The 14,738-nt window shown below is 43.6% G+C and overlaps 1 protein-coding gene across 4 annotated transcripts in view; it reads left to right on the top strand.

Annotated features, from left to right (window-relative positions):
• Positions 1-33: 33 nt before the first annotated feature.
• FGF1 (fibroblast growth factor 1) overlaps positions 34-14,738 on the top strand; it is a 123,932-nt gene continuing 109,227 nt past the window's right edge. For 2 of the 4 annotated variants that reach the window (XM_049873952.1, XM_049873950.1), the window contains exons 1-2: positions 34-425; positions 11,334-11,482. The gene's annotated coding sequence lies outside the window, so the exon portion shown is untranslated. The remainder of the gene's footprint in view (positions 426-11,333; positions 11,483-14,738) is intronic. The other 2 variants (XM_049873953.1, XM_049873951.1) reach the window with 1 other exon arrangement.

Genomic DNA, 14,738 nt, shown 5'->3' with positions numbered 1-14,738 from the left:
GGGCTTGCCGTGGGTACCAGCGTTGGCTGTGCTTGCAGAGGCCCTAAGAAGGTGGCCTGCGACTCGCTCTGTGACCTCCCCACTGCCCAGGTTTCCCAAGACGGGAGGCTAACCTGCTATTAGGGTGGGTGTGGTGTGTGTGATTTGCATTCAGCCCTCCTTTCAGGGCTCACTGAGCTCCATTCACACCAGAGAGAGAGCAGGAGAGCAAGGTCAAGTGTATCCAACAGCCCCCTGGTGGTTGGGGGGGGAGGGCGCGGTAAGGGCATCGCCTCCTCCTCTTAAAGGAAACTCCCTCTGATGGTGAATGGGAACTCCCTGCCTCCTGCACCGGCTTGTCTGCAGCAGCCCTGGTAGGACAGCCTGGACACTGCCGCAGTGGCTGCTGCCCCAGAAAGAAAGCGCCCAGAGCCAAAAGCAAAGAGGTGAGCATTTCCGTTTCTCCAGGGAGCTCAGATTGCTACAGATTGCTGCTTGCCTTCATGCTTTGCTCAGTATGAAAACTCTCCCCCACCCTCCTTCTTCCTTTCCTCCTCCCTGATCTGGTTTGTGGTAGGCTTGAGTCTCTGTGATGGATGAAATGTGCCTGTATTCCCTTCTCGCATTCAGAGGCCAATTTGCTTCCAGAAAGAACTGGGTAGATCTGATTCTTAGCAGGGGAGCAGGAAGTGATTCCTACCACGTGAATTATCTCTGCCGAGATTTGAGAAGAGGTTTCCCAGGAAATCATTAGGCAAATCCCATTACAGCAGAATTAATGCTCAGTCATAAAAAGCCCTGCCTGAAATGAGAAATGAATAAAAGGATGCCAGCTGATTCTTTGCTCTTAGGCAAAAAGGAAAAAGAAAAAAACAGGAATATGCAAAGCCTCCTTGCCCTCACTCCTTTCCCTATCTCTTTTTGACTTGTCATTGCTGTTAGTTGCCATCGACTGGGTTCAGACTCATGGTAACCCCATGTGTGCAGAGTAGAACTGTTCCATAGGGTTTTCTAGACTGTGACCTGTCAAAAGCAGATTGGTAGGCCTGTCACCCAAGGTGCCTTTGAGTGGGTTCGAACCATCAATGTTTCAGCTAGTAATCAAGAGCCCTGCAAAATATTCTTAACAGATCTAAGAGCTTCTTTTTTTGGTTGGGAACAAGAGGGATAAAATCACAGCTTTGGGGAGAATTATGCTGTAAGCTGTCAAGGGACAAAGACAAGAAACAAACATTGTGTAATCTTGGTTTCCTCTTCTAAGATCTCCAAACTCCTGAGCATAGCCCATATACCTGTGCTATTAGGGATATGTATAGATGGAGCCCTGGTGGTACAGTGGTTAAGAGCTATGGCTGCTAACCAAAAGGTCAGCGGTTCAAATCCACCAGCTGCTCCTTGGAAACCCTATGGGTCAGTTCTACTCTGTCCTGTAGGGCTACTATGGGTCAGATTCGACTTGATAGCAATGGGTTTGGGTTTTTTTAATAGGTTTCACTGGAGCCCTGCTGGCGCAGTGGTTAAGAGCTCAGCTGCTAACCAAAAGGTTGGCAGTTTGAATCCACCACCTGCTCCTTGGAAACTATGGGGCAGTTCTACTCTGTCCTATAGGGTCACTATGACTCGGCATTATCACTAGGAGCCCCTGGGTAGTGCAAATGGTTAACATAATCAGTTGCAGGTAGTTCAGATTTTTACAAAATTGTTCTTAACTGATTTAAAATTAAATGTTTATGTTCTAAGAATTTACCAATGATTAATAAAAGGGCTTTTCGACCAGTGGAGTTTTTTTCTCTTCTATCTTCTAATTCGGTAATTCTTTTTATACTTATTTCTTAATATCCATATTTTCTATGTATTATTTAAATAGTATATATGAGCAGAAATGTCTGTAATCAATTGTTAGCTGATGAGCGATAGAAGAATAGAATGACATGGGTAATCAAGTACTATGCTTCAAATATTTGAATAATAGCCATGGATCAGCATCATAATTCTTATATTTAATCACTAAAATATGTATACCTTTAAATACTTAAAAAAAAAAAATGCTCAGTTGCTAAGCAAAGGTTGGAGGTTTGAGTCCACCAAAAAGTGCCTCAGAAGAAAGGCCTGGTGATCTACTTCCAAAAAATCATCCATTGAAAGCCCTGTGGAGCACAGCTCTGTGCTGGTACACATGGGGCGCCATGAGTTGGAACCGACCAAATGGCAGGTGGGTTACTGGAGGTTATAGATGTCACTAACATAGGGGCGCCATGAGTTGGAACCGACCAAATGGCAGGTGGATTACTGGAGGTTATAGATGTCACTAACACAGGGGCGCCATGAGTTGGAACCGACCGAATGGCAGGTGGGTTACTGGAGGTTATAGATGTCACTATCGCTTGCACATGCATACTGTTATTCCTTGACACAGACTACCCTTTGGATATGGACTACAAATATCCATGCTAAGAAGAAGCCCACAACCTTCTAGTGGGAACAGGGTGATTACTTGAATAAGTCAGGATTCTTCTGGTGGTAGTGGACTCAAGCCCAGTTTGGACAGACTTAAGATAAAAAGAGAAACGTTTGGCTCATGTAACTGACAAGTCCAGGGCTTTGGTGTGGTGGGATCCCAGTGCTCAGACAATGACACCCTGCCTTGGTCGCTCTCCATTTCTTGGTTTTGCATCTTCTGTGCTGCTCTATTCTCAGGCAGGCTTGCCTACTGTGATGGCAAAATGGCTGCCAGCAGCTCCAGGTTGATGTCCTACTGGTATAGGGCTCTAAAAGAGCAGGGACTTCCCTTTCTGGATAGTTCTAGTGGAGTCTCAATGTCACCTCTCATTGAATCAATGTGGATATTGTGCCCATCCCTGCCATAGGGGTGCAGTCATCCCTATCCAAACCGCGTGGGCAAAAAACAGTGAAGGAGTGGTTCCCTGCAGTGAAATGGATTGCATTTATATGGACTTTCTAGCCATGATCTTGTAACTCCGACCAAATGACCGGGTTGGACTATGCAAATAAGTTGCTTGTGGCCTATCAAGGGGACTGGACGGCCTGCCAATAATGCAAATAAGGTGCCTGGCTCCCTTATGGGGGTGGGACCATGCAAATAAGGTATATGAAACCCTAACAAGGGAATTGGTCAGTTTTGCCATCCCGCTAGGCTTAAAATGAACCATCCTGGAGATGGAAAGAGGGTATCTCACTACCACCAAGAAGAAGAGACAAAAGCACAGTAGTCCTTTGGAACTGTAGTCCCTGTGCTAAGAACCTCCTAGACCCAGGAGACAGAGAGAGAGAGCTTTAACCCAGAAGACAGTGCTAGATGGTGAAAAGCAGCAGCAGAAAAACAGTGGCAGCAGAACCAGGAGGGTGGTATAAGATGGCACAGTGGGCTTCCTGGCCCATGGAGCGAGGCAGCTACAGAGGGTATGCAGAACCACGGAGCTAGAAATCTGAGTGCCTTCAAGCAGGAGGAATCCTGGCAGAGTGGAGTACCTCTGGGCACCGGGCAGCAGAGCTAGGCTTGCCAACCCACAGAGCTGAGCACCTTTGGGCCGAGGCTTACTGGCAGAGTGGGGTGCCCTCGGGCACTTACTGGCAGAGCTAAAGAGCTTTGTAACACTTGCCCGAGCAGGGCAAAGGCTAAGGGACTGAGTGCCAGAGAGAGGCCTGCTTGTGGGCACAGCTGAGAAGAATCTGTCTTGCCTGAAGAACTTTATCCTGAGTCATCCCTGACTCTAAATTGTAAACTGTTACTTCCCTAATAAACCCCATAATCCTGAGTATTATCTGTGAGTTCTGTCTGTGTGACTATCGCAACAAATTATTGAGCCCAGCAGAGAAGTAGAGACTGCCATGAGGGGGACACCTGACCTCCGCCTCACAGGAATCAGCTTTGGGCTGATGCTGATAAAGATTCTCTCTCCTTCCCTTTGTGAAGTTAGATGGGGCAGTCTGGCGCTGCTGTGACACCATTTTTATAGTTGGTGCCATTTTTTTACGTTCCCCAAAGACAATCAAGGTGCTAATTCCAGGAGAAGGGGGGCTAGATGCAGGATGGCCAAGGTCAGCAATTGCCACTCGTAGCTCTTTATACAATAGTCTAGCTTCTCCAACATAACTCTTTCTTTCTTCCTTCCTCCATCTTACACACCACGAAATTTGTTAGTGACAGAAGTTCTCATTGTAAGGATAATTATTAATGGAATAGGGGATTAAAAAAGCCTATGGTAAGTCATTCCTGGAGACCTCTGATAGTGGGAAAGACATCAGAAGGCTTGGCATTGGCTCAGTCCATAGACCACCCACCATGCCCAGACCTGCCTGGGCTTTCAGTCTGCTTGTGCTTACACGGGTCTCCCTCCCCTTCCACACCATTGCCCAGTTCTGCCTCCCCTCTGCTCTGCTGATGTGAATCCATCTTGCTTTTCAAAGGCCTGTCTCCAGTGCTGGCTCCCCTCTGAGGTCTTATCTGGCCTTCCCAGCCTTTTCTGCTCTCTCACCTTTCTAAACCTCGATGGCACGTACTGTCAGTATCATAGTTTACTACTTACCTGTTCTTCAAGAACTTCATGGAAGATGCCTTCTGAAAGAGGTGATGGAAAACCTCAGTTTCGTCAGTCAGAACAAGGCCAGGGGCCTACTGCGGATCAGACCATCAATTACTCATATGCAAGTTCAAGTTGAAACTGAAGACAATTAGAACAAATCCAAGAGAGCCAAAGAATGACCTTGAATATATCCCACTTGAATTTAGAGACCATCTCAAGAATAGATTTGAGGTGTTGAATGCTAATGGCCAAAGACTAGATGAGTTGTGCAGGGACATCACACATGAAGAAAGCAAGAGGTCATTAAAAAGACAGGAGAGAAAGAAAAGACCTAAATGGATGTCGGAAAATCGAGTAGCTAAAGCAAAAGGGAAAAATGATGAAGTGAAAGAGCTGAACAGAAGATTTCAAAGGGCAGCTCCAGAAGACAAAGTAAAATATTATGATGACATGGGCAAAGACCTGGAGATAAAAAACAAAAAAGGAAGAACATGCTCTGCATTTCTCAAGCTGAAAGAACTGAAGAAAAAATTCAAGCTTCGAGTTGCAATATTGAAGGATTCTACAGGGAAAATATTAAATGACGCAAGAAGCATCAAAAAAAGATGGAAGGAATACACAGAGTCACTATACCAAAAAGAATTGGTCAATGTTCAACCATTTCAGGAGGTAACATATGATCAGGAACTGATGGTACTGAAGGAAGAAGTCCAAGCTGCACTGAAGGCGTTGGTGGAGTACCAATTGAGATGTTTCAATAAACAGATGCAGTGCTGGAAGTGCTTGCTTGTCTATGCCAAGAAATTTAGAAGACAGCAACCTGGCCAACCAACTGGAAGAGATCCATATTCATACCTATTTGCAAGAAAGGTGATCCAACCAAATGCAGAAATCATTGAACAATATCATTAATATCACATGCAAGCAAAATTTTGCTCAAGATCTTTCAAAAGCAGTTGCAGCAGTATATCGACTGGGAACTGTCAGAAATTCAAGCCAGATTTAGAAGAGAATGTGGAACCAGGGATATCATTGCTGATATCAGATGGATCCTGGCTGAAAGCAAAGAATACCAGAAAGATGCTTACCTGTGTTTTATTGACTATGCTAAGGCGTTTGACTGTGTGGATCATAACAAATTATAGATAATGTTTCGGAGAATGGGAATTCCAGAAAACTTAGTTGTGCTCATAAGAAATCTGTACATGGGTCAAGAGGCAGCCATTCGAACAGAACAAAGGGATACTGCCTGGTTTAAAGTCAAGAAAGGTGTGCATCAGGGTTGTAACCTTTCATCATACTTATTCAAATAATCCAAGAAGCTGGACTGTATGAAGAAGAACGGGGCATCAGGATTGGAGGAAGACTCATTAACAACCTGCGTTATGCAGATGACACACCCTTGCTTGCTGAAAGTGAAGAGGACTTGAAGTACTGATGAAGATCAAAGAACACAGGCTTCAGTGTGGATTACACCTCAACATAAAGAAAACAAAAAAACCTCACAGCAGGACCAATAAGCAACATCATGATAAACGGAGAAAAGATTGAGGTTGCCAAGGATTTCGTTTTACTTGGATCCACAATCAGCACCCATAGAAGAGGCAATCAAGAAATGAAAAGATGCATTGCATTGGGTAACTCTGCTGCAAAAGACCTCTTTAAAGTGTTGAAAAGCAAAGATGTCACTTTGAGGACTAAGGGGCACCTGACCCAAACCCTGGTGTTTTCAATAGCCTCGTATGCATGTGAAAGCTGGACAATGAACAAGAAAGATCAAAGGAGAATTGATGCCATTGAATTGTGGTGTTGGAGAAGAATATTGAATATGCCATGGACTGCCAAAAGAACGAACAAATCTGTCTTGAAAGAAGTACAACCAGAATGCTCCTTAGAAGCAAGGATGGCAAGACTACGTCTCACACTTTGAACATGTTATCAGGAGGGATCAGTCCCTGGAGAAGGACATCATGCTTTGTAAAGTAGAGGGTCAGCGAAAAAGAGGAAGAACCTCAAGGGCATAGATTGACACAGTGGCTGCAACAGTAGGCTCAAGCATAGCAACAATTGTGAGGACGGCACAGGGCCAGGCAGTGTTTTGTTCTGTTGTGCATAGGGTGGCTGTGAGTTGGAACCAGCTCGTTGGCACCTAACAACAACAACACTTACATGTTCTTTAAGAAACTTCATAGAGCTTAGTTTCTCTCCCAACTTGAATACACATTTAAAGTTTCATCCCCAGCTCTCTCTGTCATCTAACACAAAGTAGGTGTCCAATTAAGTACTTCCAATGACCTGATCAATAGGAAACCAAACTGAAAACCCATTGCTGTTGAGTCACTTCAACTCATAGCGAGTCTATAAGACAGAGTAGAACTGCCCCATAAAGTTTCCAAGAAGCAGCTGGTCGATTTGAGCTGCTGATCTTTTGGTTACCAGCCAAGCTCTTAACCACTGTACCACCAGAGCTCCTAATAGGAAACCAGCCTCTCTAAATAGCTTAGGGAGGCTGGCTAGATTTCTTAAGTTCCTAAATTCTGATTTTAAAAATAATATAACTATTGCAAACATTTATTGATCTCTTAATGCATACTGGAGTCTCTACAGGCATCAACTCAAGTAATCCTTACACTATGAGGCAAGTATTGCTTGTTGTTGTTAGGTGCCGTCAAGTCAGTTCTGACTCATAGCCACTCTATGTGCAACAGAAAGAAACACTGTCAGGTCCTGCATCATCCTCACAATCGTTGCTATGTTTGAGCCCATTGTTGCAGCTACTGTTTCAATCCATCTCCTTGAGAGTCTGTCTCTTTTTTGCTGATCCTCTACTTTACCAAGCATAATGTCCCTCTCCAGGGACTGATCCCTCCTCATAACATGTCCAAAGTACATGAGATGAAGTCTCACCATCCTTGCTTCTAAGGAGCATTCTGGTTGTACTTCTTCCAAGACAGATTTGTTCGTTCTTCTGGCAGTCCATGATATAGTCAATATTCTTCACTAACTCCATAATTCAAATGTATCAATTCTTTTTTTGATCTTCCTTATTCACTGTCCAGCTTTCAGATGCATATGAAGCAGTTGGCTTGGGTTAGGTGCACATTATTCCTCAAGGTGACATCTTTGCTTTTTAACATAAAAAATTATGGAAAACATTGCAAAGAACGAGAATTCCAGAACATTTAATTGAGCTCATGTGGAACCTGTAAATAGACTAAGAGGCAGTTTGTTCAAACAGAACAAGGGGATACTGAGTGGTTGAAAATCAGAAAGGGTACATCAGGGTTGTATCCTTTCACCATACTTATTCAGTCTGTATGCTGAACAAATAATCCAAGAAGCTGGACTATATGAAGAAGAACGGGTCATCAGGATTGGAGGAAGACTCATTAACAACCTGCGTTAGGCAGATGATACAACCTTGTTTGCTGAAAGCGAAGAGGACTTGAAGTACTTACTGATGAAGATCAGTATGGACTACAAGTCAACATAAAGAAAACACAAATCCTCACACCTGGACCAGTAAGCAACCTCATGATAAATGGAGAAAATATTGTAGTTGTCAGGATTTCATTTTACTTGAACCCATAATCAATGCCCATGGAACCAGCAGGCAAGAAACCAAATGCTGTATCGCATTGCTGCAAAAAACCTCTTTAAAATGTTAAAAAGCAAGTACTGCTACTATCCTTATTTAACAAATGTTGGAAGCTGAGACTCAGAGTATTTTATCACTTGTACTGCAGCACACACAAGGAAGTGGCAACATTGGGATTAGAACATAGGCATGCCTGCCGTTTCATTTCTCGTTCCATTCATCATGCTTATATCAGTGGAGTTTCCTGTGCTTGATTTAAAGAGCAGGGGCATGGATGATTGGTCAGAGAGCATGAGAAAGCTCAGATATTTCAGACCCCTATTCTGCTACCTGGGCTCCCAGTGCGTCTACAGATTGGATCCCCGTTAGATTCTACCCAGGGATGAGGGATCACACGCCTAGTCCCAGAGTCTAGAGGAAGGCCAGGAAGCACAAGGATTTCACAAAAGGAGTTTTCTCTGGGGCGCCGGTGGAGAGTGGGTGTTTTTAATTAAACAGGGTGAGGATGGTGTTTTGGGAAATATTGGCTGGAGGGTGGCCTTTAGGATTTAAGCTTGCCCCTCTGGCTGCTTGTCATTAGGCATGACCCTGCCCTTCCTCCTGCCTCTGACCAGCTGACCAGACAGGTAGCCCTCCCGCAGAGGGTGGTTTGTCAGATTTGGAAGGCAGCCAAATTCTAGTCTCAAAGGAAACAAAAAATCTTGAGATAAAATATGTGAGTAGTTTTTATACCATTTATGCCTCTGCATCAAGCCACTAGCAGCCTCTTGGCCAATGTGGTCCCTGTGAGTTGGTGAGCAGACCTCTCTGAACCCCTTGACTTGAGTGTATCTTGTCTCTTGGATACAGACCAATCCATTCACAGGCCTAGCATCTGCTAAAGAGCAGACCCCATGTCATTTCATTTATCCTCACAATATCCTGTGAGTGTCAGAGAGCTGGCGTTCTTACCTCCCTTTTATTGAGAATACAACTGAGGCACAGTGAGATTGAGTTGTGTCCCAGGATTATGTAGAAGGTCACAGATCACGGATGAAAGTGCTCTGAGGTCTTTAGGATCCAAGCTCGTCACTTCTCCATGAAGTTATGATGGACAGAATTAAAAAAAAAAAAATTATATGAGTTAAAGTCTTTGTGTAGACCTTTGAGAAAAAAACCACTGCTAGACCCAGAGAAATGAAACCATATATCCACACAAAAACTTGTACACTAATATTCATAGCAGCATTATTCATAATAGCTAAAGAATAAAAACAACCCAAATGGATATAGAATGATGAATGGATAAATAAAATGTGGTATCTCCATACGATGGAATATTATTTGGCAATAAAATGAACAACCATAGACGCATGTTACAACACGGGTTAACCTTGACAGCATTATGCTAAGGAAAAGAAGACCGTATTGTATGATTTCATTTATATGAAATGGCCAGAACAAGCAAATCCATAGAGACAGAAAGTCAATTAGTGGTTGCCAGGGACTAAAACAAACAAACAAATAAAACAAACCCGTTGCCGTCAAGTCGATTCCAACTCATAGCAACCCTACAGGACAGAGTAGAACTGCCCCACAGGGTTTCCAAGGGGCGGCTGGTGGATTTGAACTGCTGACCTTTTGTTTAGCAGCTGAGCTGTTAACCACTATGTCACCAGAGCTCTGCCAGGGACTGAGGGGAGGGGGAAATGCGGAGTGACTGCTAATGGATATGGAGTTTCTTCCTGGGGGTGACAAAAATGTTCTAAAATTTGGTAGTGATGGCTGCACATCCTTGTGAATACCCTAAAACCCACTGAATTATACACTTCACATGGATGAACTATATGGTATGAGAATTATATTTCAATAAAGCTGTTTTAAAAAAAAAAACCCAAACCACTGCTAGTGAAATAATTAACCCAGTGACAGGGCTTCAACGAAGGCTGTGGTCCTACCATGTCTCCTCTGATAAGCTTGTGTCTTGTCTCAGAGGCCACCCACACAATCGAAGGGAAAGAATACAGATGGAAAAAGATAGAACCCATAGATTTCTCCACAGAGTCTAAACCGGGAGGTTTTTTTTCTCTCTTCTGTACAGATCATGAAAAAGACTTTTTTTTAACTTTATAAATAATTTAATGATATTAATCATGCTGTGCAGCCGTCACCCATATTCATTTTAATGTTTATGGAATCAACCTTACTATTCTTCTCTATTTTCATTTCTGGGTTTTAAATCATGGTTCAAAAGGCTTTTCTCATTCTAAGATTATAAATCTCATTAACATGTTTTCCTCTAAAGTTTGTTTTCTAACATTTAAATCTCTGATTCATGTGAAAATTAACGAATAAACTGAGGATACAGGTTTTTTGTTTGTTTTGCCAAATAGCTAGTCAGTCATTAAACCAAGAGTCCTTAACCTTAAAAATGGGCTTAAAAATGGGCTTTGGGGCATCCTGGAACTTCCTGAAATTAAATGTAAAAATCGTCTGTGTTTATTTGCCTGTGTGTGTACATATTTATTCTTCTGAGGAATAGGGTTATAGATGTTGTCAGATTTCCAGGCAGTTTCATGACTCACAGAAAAGCCATTGGGCTGTCAATGTTTCATAACCCGGGGTCCAGGTAGACCAGCTGTGTACATTCCAGTGTACTAAGGGCAGATTCGTGCCTACAGGACAGTTGTTAAACAATTCCAGGGAGGCCGGAGTGATTGCTCCCTGGGGAAAGTTCCCATTGCTCCTTGGGGAAAGTTCCCCGCTGTCAAATTTCAAGTGAGAGCTGTACACCTTTTATTTGACGTTTCGATGAGGCAGAGAACAAGGAGTGACTCCGGCTTTTCCTGGGCCTGTAAACCTTAGTTCTGTAATCATCAGCTGGCAAACCAGGGTGCTCATAAATCGTTGCTGTTGTTAGGTGCCGTAGAGTCGGTTCCGACTCATAGCGACCCTATGCACAACAGAACGAAACACTGCCTGGTCCTGCGCCTTCCTTACAGTCGTTGTTATGCTTGAGCCCATTGTTGCAGCCACTGTGTCAATCCACCTCGTTGAGGGTCTTCCTCTTTTCCGCTGACCCTGTACTTTGCCAAGCATGATATCCTTCTCCAGAGACTGATCCCTCCTGACAACATGTGAAAAGTATATAAGATGCAGTCTTGCCATCCTTGCTTCTAAGGAGCATTCTGGTTGTACTTCTTCTAAGACAGATTTATTCATTCTTTTGGCAGTCCATGGTATATTCAATATTCTTCGCCAACACCACAATTCAAACGCGTCAACTCTTCTTCGGTCTTCTGTATTCAGTGTCCAGCCTTCACATGCATATGACGTGATTGAAAACTCCATGGCTTGAGTCAGGCGCATCTTAGTCTTCAAGGTGAGATCTTTGCTCTTCAACACTTTAAAGAGGTCTTTTGCAGCAGATTTACCCAAAGCAATGTGTCACTTGATTTCTTGACTGCTGCTTCCATGGGTGTTGATTGTACATGCAAGTAAAATGAAATCCTTGACAAATTCAATCTTTTCTCTGTTTATCATGATGTTGCTTATTGGTCCATTTGTGAGGATTTTTGTTTTCTTTATGTTGAGGTGCAATCCATACTGAAGGCTGTGGTCTTTGATCTTCATTAGTAAGTGCTTCAAGCCCTCTTGACTTTCAGCAAGCAAGGTTGTGTCATCTGCATAATGCAGGTTGTTAATGAGCCTTCCCCCAATCCTGATGCCCCGTTTTTCTTCATATAGTCCAGCTTCTTGGATTATTTGCTCAGCATTCAGACTGAATAGATATGGTGAAAGAATACAGCCCTGGCACACATCTTTCCTGACTTTAAACCATGCAGTATCCCCTTGTTCTGTCCAAACAACTGCCTCTTGATCTATGTAAAGGTTCCTCATGAACACAATTAAGTGTTGTGGAATTCCCATTCTTCGCAAAGTCATCCATAATTTTTTATGATCCACACTGTCGAATGCCTTTGCATAGTAGATAAAACACAGGCAAACCTCCTTCTGGTATTCTCTGCTTCCAGCCAGGATCCATCTGACATCAGCAAAACTTGGGGCTCTTGTGTCACAAAGAATTTGAGAAGAATTAAACCAAAAAAACCAAAGCCGTTGCCATCGAATCAATTCTGACTCATAGCCACCCTATAATACAGAGTAGAACTGCCCCATAGAGTTCCCAAGGAGCGCCTGATGGATTTGAACTGCCGACTTTTTTGTTAGCAGCCCTAGCAGTTAACCACTATGCCACCAGGGTTTCCTGAGAAGGATTACAGCCCAATAAATATAAGTAAGTGATAAACTACCAATAAAGCCGTCTCTACAAAGAAAGGGCAGATCCTCATGCACTCGTTTAAAAAGCGTGTGTGCCAGGCACAGGCTAGGCCTGTGGTTCTCAAAGTGTGGTCCCTGGACCAGCAGCATCATCATCAGTTGGAAACTTGTTAGACATGCAAATTACCAGGCCTCCCTCCACAAAAACAAACCAACCCACTGCCTTCAAGTCAATTTCAACTCACAGCAACCCTATAGGACAGAGTAGAACTGCCCCACAGAGTTTCCAAGCAGAGCCTGGTAGATTCAAACTGCCGACCTTTTGGTTAGCAACCGAACTCTTAACGGCTAAGCCACCAGGGTTTCCAACCTACTGAATCAGAGTCTCTGAGGTGGGCCCAGCAATCTGCGTTTTAACAAACAGGTGATTGTGATGCATGTTCAAGTTTAAGAACCACTGGTCTAGGTGCTGGGAATATAATAGTGAAAAGACAAAGTCCTTTTTCTCCTCCTGGAGTTTACATTTCAGCGTGTGGGGGGTGAAGGTGGGCAGAAAACAAATAAGTAAACATGTAAACAACTACGATCATTTCAGACAGAAGCAAGTTTATGCGGAAAAAGGAACCAGGGGATGTGAGGGTCTGATTGGATGCAGTGGTCAGGGAAGCCTCCCTGAGGAGGTGGTCTGAGCTGAGACCTGAATGACAAGAAAGAGCCAGCCATGCAAAGATCTAGGGGCAGAATGTGCCAGGCAGAGGGAGGAGCAAATACAAAGGCCCTGGGGTAGAACCGAGCTTGGCCCATACCAGGAGCAGTGTGACTGGAGCACAGTGAGAAGGGGGAGTGTGTAGGGGATGAACTTGGAGAGGCAGGTGGTGGTAGCAAGCTTAGATTTTGTTTCTCATGCAATGGGACTGGCTTTGAGCAAATGGGGACATGACCTGATTTACCTTTTAGCAGGATCCCTCTAGAATGACTATAGGGGATAAGGGTGGAATCAAGGAGACCAGTTAGGATATTGCAATAATTCAGGCAAGGAATACTGGTGGCTTGGATGTACTAGACCAATGTGCAAAAATCTATGATTAAGTAAAAAACAAACAAGCAACAAAGCAAGACATTATGCACAGAAAAAATTTAAGCATATACATGTGCACATACTTACACACGCACATATACACAGACACACATACATGCATGTACACACACACACATTCAGGTATATAAATATAGACTTTTTTTTCCTGAAAGCATCTACCAAAAAAAAGTTAATAGTGGGAAGAAAAAGGGTAGTGAGGGTCATTTTTTATCATGTGGATGAAGTATTACTTCTATTTAAAGACAAAATATTTACAAATTAGAATTAAAAAATTGAGATAGAAGAAAACAAAATAGGCAATGGGTGATCGATATCCAAGGAGAGGAAGACCACCCCTCAGGGTTCTGACTCTTCCCCTGAGGTTGCTGGAGAGCCAGGCTGACAAATTAGGGTGAGCTCACTTCTTGGAGGAGCCCTGGGTGCTGCAAACAGTTAAGCACTTGACTGTATCCAGAAAGGCTGGCAGTTCAAACCCACCCACAGGTGCCTCAGGAGGCAGGCCTGACAATCTGCTTCCAAAAATTCACAGTCTTGAGAACCCTGTGGAGAACAGTTCTACTCTGCACATATGGTGTCACCATGAGTCGGAATCGACTCGAGAGCAACTGACAACAGAAAACATGTTCTTTGATTGCAGTGATAGCAGAGAGTGGCACCTTTTCTCTTGAGAGCTGCTGGACCTGTTTCTGTCCTGCAGTTCTGGTGATTTGTGGCTGTCAGATCGCCTTGGGCGACTAATAAAATTTCCTATCAATGTGTGCTGCATTTCCTACCTTACGTCAGATCGCCTCCATCTTCCTGGCAGCTGGTTCCCTTAAAGCCAGGGTGCCCTTCATTTACCTGCATGATTGGGCATAAACAGAAGGAAAAGCTTTGCTGAGGGAAGAGGGTGGCAGGCAGCATCTGATTTCTCCTGTCAGCTGATTAGAATTTGTTGTGTCCCAACAAGGTCGAATGAGAGTAGAAAGAAAATGCGGTGTGTCTGGTGTGCATTTCGTATAACTATCATTTATGTAACCAGGATGAGTAAAGGGAAAATCTTAAAGCAAATATTGCAAGTCAGTCTCAAGATTCAAGGACCAGAAGCCAGGGCGTATGCTTTCTGCCTGAAGAGAAAGAACATGTATTTGTTGGGGGCCTTTTGAGCCCCGTTGATTTTATAATACTCTGCTGCTTCTTTCATGTTGGTGCAGTTAAAAAGTGGGAGTTCATGTCTGATTTTCAGAGGCACTGAGTGCAGACTAGCTAAACCCGTGGA

The sequence above is a fragment of the Elephas maximus genome, chromosome 2, assembly GCF_024166365.1.
Source record: "Elephas maximus indicus isolate mEleMax1 chromosome 2, mEleMax1 primary haplotype, whole genome shotgun sequence".
Lineage (NCBI taxonomy): Eukaryota > Metazoa > Chordata > Mammalia > Proboscidea > Elephantidae > Elephas > Elephas maximus.
The sequence above is the reverse complement of the archived record's forward strand: the minus strand, read 5'-3'. Positions and strand labels throughout refer to the sequence as shown.